The 7,110-nt window shown below is 44.4% G+C and overlaps 1 non-coding gene across 1 annotated transcript; it reads right to left on the bottom strand.

The window, feature by feature from the left end:
• Positions 1-844: 844 nt before the first annotated feature.
• On the bottom strand, positions 845-949 carry LOC136407296 (U6 spliceosomal RNA). Its single transcript, XR_010751851.1, has one exon. It is a non-coding gene; the product is annotated as a U6 spliceosomal RNA (small nuclear RNA).
• Between the last annotated feature and the right edge of the window lie 6,161 nt (positions 950-7,110).

Genomic DNA, 7,110 nt, shown 5'->3' with positions numbered 1-7,110 from the left:
ATATGTGCTGTGACCAGACAAGTGCAGTGTTTCGAACCAGTGACCTCAGCATTTCAGGTAGACACTTTATCCGCTGTGCCACCACAGGTCAGGCCGATTTTATTTTATTTTTGTGTGTGTATGATGAAGCATCCACCATGTATAAACAAATGTCGGAGACTTTCAGAGGTATAGATGTAACTTTATTGGCCAGTTTCACCTGCGCAGGGGCAAATTCCCTGGTATCCGGAGACACCGTACTCAGTAGGAGCTGCAAATGGGAATCGCGCCTGGCGCTTACAGCTAGTTCCTTATATATATCCTAAGTAAGCAAGCATAATACAGAAGCAAAAATAGCGGTTACTTATTCGCTAAGGGAGTTGCACATAGCATAGCAACAGGGGCTGTGTCTAGCTCATTTGCGAACTTCAAACATAAACTTCTGATAAGAGTCTCTAACCAATGGAATGCAAACATTTGTCTTCCTTTGTTCTTATCCTTACAGGGTCCCTATGCTTACCTCCTTGTCTCTACGTCTACACTCTGGCAATCCCAGCACACTTTCCTGAATCTAACAATTTGATCTTTTCTTGATCCTTACATGTGACAGAGACAGAGGGACAGACAGACAGGAAGGGAGAGAGATGAGAAGCATCAATTCTTTGTTGTGGCACCTTAGTTATTCATTGATAGGTTTCTCATATGTGCCTTGACTGGGGGTGCACAGCAGACCGAGTGACCCCTTGTTCAAACCAGATGAGCCCGTGCTCAAGCTGGCAACCTCGGGGTTTTGAATCTGGGTCCTCTGCATCCCAGTCCGATGTTCTATTCACTGCATCACCACCTGGTCAGGATATTTTATTTTTTTAATATGTAACATTTCATGAATTTGTGTGCAATCCTTGTGCAAGAGCCATGCTAATCTTCTCTGTATCATTCCAATTTTTAGTATATGTGCAGCCAGAGCTATGTCATATCAATAAGGTAAACCTCAACACCCCCTCTCATAAAAGACAAAGGCCATGGATAATTTACAAGAAAGGAATATAAACAATTAATAAGTATTGAAAAATGTTCAAGTTCACTAGTAATAAAATGACAAAACAATATGACACTGCTTTTCTTTGATTATTCAAATTCTTCTTTATTGATAATGCTATTAAACATTCACAAAATGGACACTGTTTCCTATACTACCAGTAGGAAATTTAATTTGTATGAACGCTCTTGAAATAATACCAAGAGCCTTAAAAATATTCATGTCTTTGACTACAGACGTCCACATTTAACAATTTCTCTTAAAGATACCATCCAAAAGACAGGCAAATATGTATAAACAAATTGTTTGTATTCCTCCCTTCTTAAAAGCCTTCAACAATTGACCCTGTGGCTCAGTGGATAGAGCATCAGCTGGACGTGTGGAAGTCCCAGGTTTAATCCCTAGTCAGGGCACACATGAGAGGTGACCATCTGCTTCTCTTCCCCTCCCTCTCCCTCTTCTCTCTCTCTTCCTTTCTCACAGCCAGTGGCTCGATAGCTTTGAGCATCAGCCCCAGGCATTAAGATTAGTTAACTTGGTTGGTCTGAGTGTCAGCCTCAGGCACTGAGGATAGCCGAATTGATTGAGCCCAGATGGGGGGTGGGGTGGGTGGGTGGATCCTGGTTGGGGCACATGTGGGAGTCTGTCTCTCTATCTCCCTGTCTCTCACTTAAAAAAACAAAAACAAAACAAAACAAAAACACACAAACAAGCAAATAAAAAATTTCAACAATTTTCTTCTGCATCTATAATAAAATCAAACCCTGTTCTTTGGTTCACAAGGCCCAGAATCATTGGGCTCCTACCTACCTCCTAAATTTTATGCATTTTATTCCCACTTCATTGACTTTTGTTCCATCTCAGGAAGATACAAAATTTGTCCCTTTCTTCCAGAACATACTTCCCCTCTCATTTTTCAGATTTCTGTTCAGTTGACATTTTTTTAAAAAGGACCTTTCTGAGCCCTCAAATCTAAATTGGCCCTCTTTATTTTTCTCCATAACATGAGAGTATTTGTAATAATAGATTTACTTTAGTGTTTAGAGAATGACAAGAGGGTTTGTTCTCCATAGCATATTTAGGCCCCCAGTGAATGTAGTTAAATGGAGAAATATGACAGATAAAATTGGTGGTCTCATTGCACTTGACAGAGCTCTGTCTAGTTATTAGTGTTTCACACTTAAATAACATAATACCAGTGGTTCTGTCACTCGAGTATTGTATTTCTTCTTAATGCATAGTAATTAAAACTCCATGTTAATTAGATGATGTTATACTTAGGCTAATAGCTCAAGGTTGTAGAGTAAAGGATCTTATAAATGCAGTTCTCCTAAATCCTGAGAGGAGCCATGTAATGTTCTTCCTATTCATGGGTGCATGTGCATGGGTGTGTTCATAAAACAGAAAAGGTATGTATTTACACCTGGGCTGAGCTTTTTGAAGCACATTAATACACTTTTTTCTTTGCTTATCCATGCATGAGATCCCTAGTTAATCCAAGGCATCCATATATCTTGAAGGGCAGTAAGATTGTCACACCAAGAATGTATATAGAATGAAAGTTAATATTAAGCTGCTGACATCCTGTTGGGCAAATGAGTTTTTAAAATTCGTATTTTTTTAGTTTGCTCACTTTTATTGTTACAAAATGGGGCTGGGCAGCGCCAGGTATATGTGGTCTGTGAAGTTGCAAATTTCCTTCCTGCTTAAGAAGGGCCATTATTTTGCTAATGTTTGCTGGAGGAGAGGTTTATGCGACAGAAAATTTTAAAAAGAGAAGAAGATGAAGGAGAAAGAAGCCAGTTTTGCAGGGAGAGCAGAGAGAATGAAGAGTGATGAAGAAGAAGCCAGGTAGAGAGAAGGTGTGCAGATGGGGGACCAGAGTTGAGTGGCTTTGCGAGCTCCTCTAGGACTGGTGGGGCCTTTGATCCTAAGAGGAACTGGAGAAGATTCTCCTGGTTGTGGAACTGGGGAATGTGTCAGGGCTTTGGGAGCTCTGAATGAGTGAAAGTGTTTTCCATGTGTGTTGTTCATCAGCGACTGTGAGACTTTAATAGAGGAATGACCCACCATTTTTCGGCTCCCCTGTTTCTTCACCATCTGCCCAAATCCAATGGGAATCTGAAACTGCATGGCCACGACAGTGGTGGCCCCTGGCCCTACACATCCCAAATAGAAAATTTGATCTGCGGCAAGACAATAGGATTTCAAGCATGGCTTTGTTGAGAGATAACACAACTCTCCAAATTATTTTTTTTCCTGTTTTTAACATATTTAGAAATGGATCTGATGTAACAGACCAATGAACTTCACCACCCAGGTGGGGACAGGGAATGAAATTGGGGGAAAGAGGAGGTGGGAAGCTGGTGGCGAGGTGTGTAACTATGCAGAGTTATACATTTTCTCCAAATATTTGGAACTCAGAAATAGCATTCAAAATTCATTGATGAATTACCAAATGAGGTTCATCACAATGTTTATTTTTGTAATATCAATATTGAAATAAGATAGAAACCTAACATTAGAGATGCAGCGGATGAATTCCCCTCCTTGCCTGTGTGGCTCCTTTGGACACTGCTCATCAGGTCTGTTCCTCCTGCCCAGACCCAGCCATTTCTTCAGCACTCCCTGCCTGTGGCTCCTTCAACTCATATCCTGATTCTGTCTGTGAATGTACAGTACCTACTAGAAGTAGGACCTACCACACCTGGTTAATATGCTTCAGAACATTTAAAGGAAAGCAACTCATCATACATCATTAAAGCTGATGGTGGTCCATCAGCTTTAATCCTAGCTTGCACCTGGTGGGCAAGAAGTACACACAGTGGCAAAACACTTCCCTTTCCATTTAGGGCTCTCAAAGCCACTGACTTATCCAAGTTTCCTAGAATCAAAGGTTTCTACCTCACCAGCCTTATTCACCTCTATCCCCCATCTCCTTTTCTCTGCACAAACTGCACAAACTGGCTTCTCCTTCAGCACTCTGCCATCTTGGCTGCTTCTTCTCTCCTCCATGTCTCCTTTCTCTGCTCTCTTCCTTCATGGGCTCCTCTGCCCCATTTTATATTGTAGAAATCAAAACCTTTAATCCAATATACAAACAAGGAAGTTCTGATACAAAGTCACTTATCTGAGGCATAATGGGATTCCTCATGAGAGTGCACCACCCCACATCATGCAACAGTCAAGGGTGTGGGGAAAAGCTTAGTATTAAAAGGGTGAGAAAGGCTTAGTCTTAAAACTAAGCCTTAGGCTATAATGACCCTGCCTGCCTATAGCCTGTCCCCCACACCCAATGCAAACTATAAGCGAGCGAACATATATCATATTTACAAACTTATTTGACTAACACCATCTCGCTGTGGGACCTTGAGAAAGTAATTTCACCTTGTGAGCCCCAACATCCCCATTTGTCAGGAGCATGAATTTTTGACATCAGATTACTTGGATTAGAATTCCAAGTCCAATGTTCTCCAGCTGTTGACCTTGAACAAGTCATTTACCAATTTGTGTCTCATTTTCTTCATCTTTAAAATAGGAATGATACCACTAACTGATTTCATAGAGTCACTGTAAAAATTAAATGAGAAAATGCATGTCTAATTCTCATAATAATGTAAGGTATTTTTCCCCGCCTAGAAGGAAAAAAGTGTAGAATAATAAAAGGCTTTATTAAGTACAGGGGCTAGGAAAGTCACAAGGGGTGACCCGCTTGAGAGATATTTAAAGGGTCCCTAGGGTGGTTGAGCTAATTTGACGTGGTGAAATCTCACTGACTGACGGAGGTGTCGCTCTTTTCCAAAGGGCTCCTGGGAAGTTTCTTTTGGTGTGCTTGGTGGTGGGTGGTCCTAGCCAAAGTTCCCAGGCCTGAGTTCCCCACGTGACCTTTCCCCATTATCCACTGACATTACATTCTGACCTTCTGTGTTAAATAAAATAGGGGCACCATTTATTCATCTAGCTACTTCCTGCTGATTAGGGGTGTTGTGGGGAGGGGAGATTGGCCGGTGGTGGCTTTGAGGGGTGTCAGGAGGAACATCTGTTTGGCCGTGAGTTGAGAAACTTCGCGGATGTGGTCCTGTAAGGATTTTTTTAAAAAAGAGGAGAAATAGGGGGATCTGTAGGGTCCAGCCTTTTGGTGAGCTGGAGATGGTAGGGTCCAGTGGTTCTGACTGCCAGCAATCCTGCATGGGAGCAAGCTTGAGCCAAAACTGTATGACAGGAGTGGCGTATGAAGGAGGAAAAACTGCATTTCAAGAGTGGTGTGCAAAGAGGAAAAGAAGGGGTCCCATCCACTCCCATAACTGAGAACTGTGAGGGAATTAGAGGTCCAGAATATGATGGCAAAACAGAGAAAGTAGCACCCATGTCCACAAGAAATGAGAAGGACTTACCCACGAGTTGCAGCATACCCTGGGTTCTCCAAGTCCAGGCCGTGTCCTAGGAGTTTGAGCATTGGGCCCACCTGGCTGGCTTGGCCTTCCCATTTGGGCAGCTTGTCCTCCTCATAGAGACTCTAAGGAAAAGCCTGTTGCCCAAAGGGGCAATCGCTCTGCCAGTGACCAGGCTGTTTGCAGTCAGGGCAGTGCTCAGTGGGCAGCTGTGGGTAGGGGCCCTGCCGGGACCAGTGGTCCTGCTTGCCACACTTAAAGCAAGCTCCTGGTGGGGATTTTCTTTGTGGCTTGGACTTGGGTCGGGCACTTCCTATGCCTTTCTCCTGTTGCTCTGCCGGCCTCAGGGCTGCCACAAGAGCCTGGGTTTGGAGTGTTACCTTCTGCTGCATGAGGGCCTGGTGAACAGCCTTGGCCTGTTTCTACTAGTTGGGACCATTAAAAACTTTAAATGCCATGCTCACAGGTCCCAGATAGGGGTTTGGGGTTGAGAATAAGAGGAGGGGGGCTTGTGGGGAGCCCGATACCCAGATTTGGCCAGAAATGCTGGAGCTAGAGGCAAGACAGGGCCAGAACTTCCTGCAAGAAAATTGGGGTTGGGCATCCTGCAAACCAGTGTAAGGGCCAATGCCAGGCTGAGAATGGCCTGATGGAGGAGGGACTTAAGAACAGAGTGGAGAAGGGAGGGGCCCCAGCCAGCAAGGGAGGAGAAAGAGAGACTGGTAGTGGTGAATAAGAAGCAGGATTTTGCGAAGGGAGGGGAGGGTGCTCTCGGAGGGAAGAGACCCAAGTGAAAGAGGTCCACAGAAGGACCAGAGAGAAGTCCCGAGAGAGGGGTGCCCCTGGGGGTCATGCAGGAGGGAGAGAGAGTTGAGAGTCCACAGAGAAGAAAAGATCAGGAGTGGAGGTTTTAGGTGAGTTTTCTCTGGCCAGAAAAAGGGCCTGTGTGGTGGAACAGGCAGCATAGAGATTAAGGATGGGTGCGTGAATAATTAGAGGCCATGAATGTAAAAGATCTTCAATTGGTTTTCAGCTTTTTTTGGTGATAGTTAAATTGGTGAGGGTATTAAAATCAAAAGTCCCTTCAGGAGGCTAATCCAGTGGGTTCTGTGACCTGGCCACAGTGGAGAAGAAGAACAGTTTCTTCTTCTTTAGGGAAGGAGATTCCTGTGCCCCCATGGCTGCCCTCAGTCCTCAGAGTGGTCAGAGTTGAGAAGTGACATCCCAAAATTCAAGCTCTAGCCACGGACAGATAGGGAAAGTGGATGTGCTCGGGACATCTCCATGGGCACACACACACTCAGACGGAAAGAGGTCCCTGACATAGCTATGGTTTCGGACAGGGAGTCTCGGCAAAAAGAACTGAGGGCAAGGCTGGAGGCAGGGGACTTACCACACTGTGTGCTGAAGTGGGTGGAAGGTCGGAGATCCTGGTTCTTTCTTGGAGGGGAAGAAAAGAGGAGCGGTCCTTGCAGACTTCAACTCCTCCCGGGTTTTGGCACCAAAATGTAAGGTATTTTCCCTGCTAAGAAGGAAGGAAGGGGCCGGACCATGAAGTGTAGAATAATAAAAGGTTTTATTGAGTACAGAGAGCTTCCCACCCAATGAGGTTCCCTAGCCCCAGGGACAGAGGCTAGGGAAGTCACAAGGGGTGACCTGCATGAGAGATATTTAAATGGTCCCTAGGGAGGTCAAGCTAAT

This window comes from Saccopteryx leptura, chromosome 5, assembly GCF_036850995.1.
Source record: "Saccopteryx leptura isolate mSacLep1 chromosome 5, mSacLep1_pri_phased_curated, whole genome shotgun sequence".
In the NCBI taxonomy this organism is placed as follows: Eukaryota; Metazoa; Chordata; class Mammalia; order Chiroptera; family Emballonuridae; genus Saccopteryx; species Saccopteryx leptura.
Note: the sequence above shows the minus strand (reverse complement) of the source record. Positions and strands in the feature narration are given on the sequence as shown.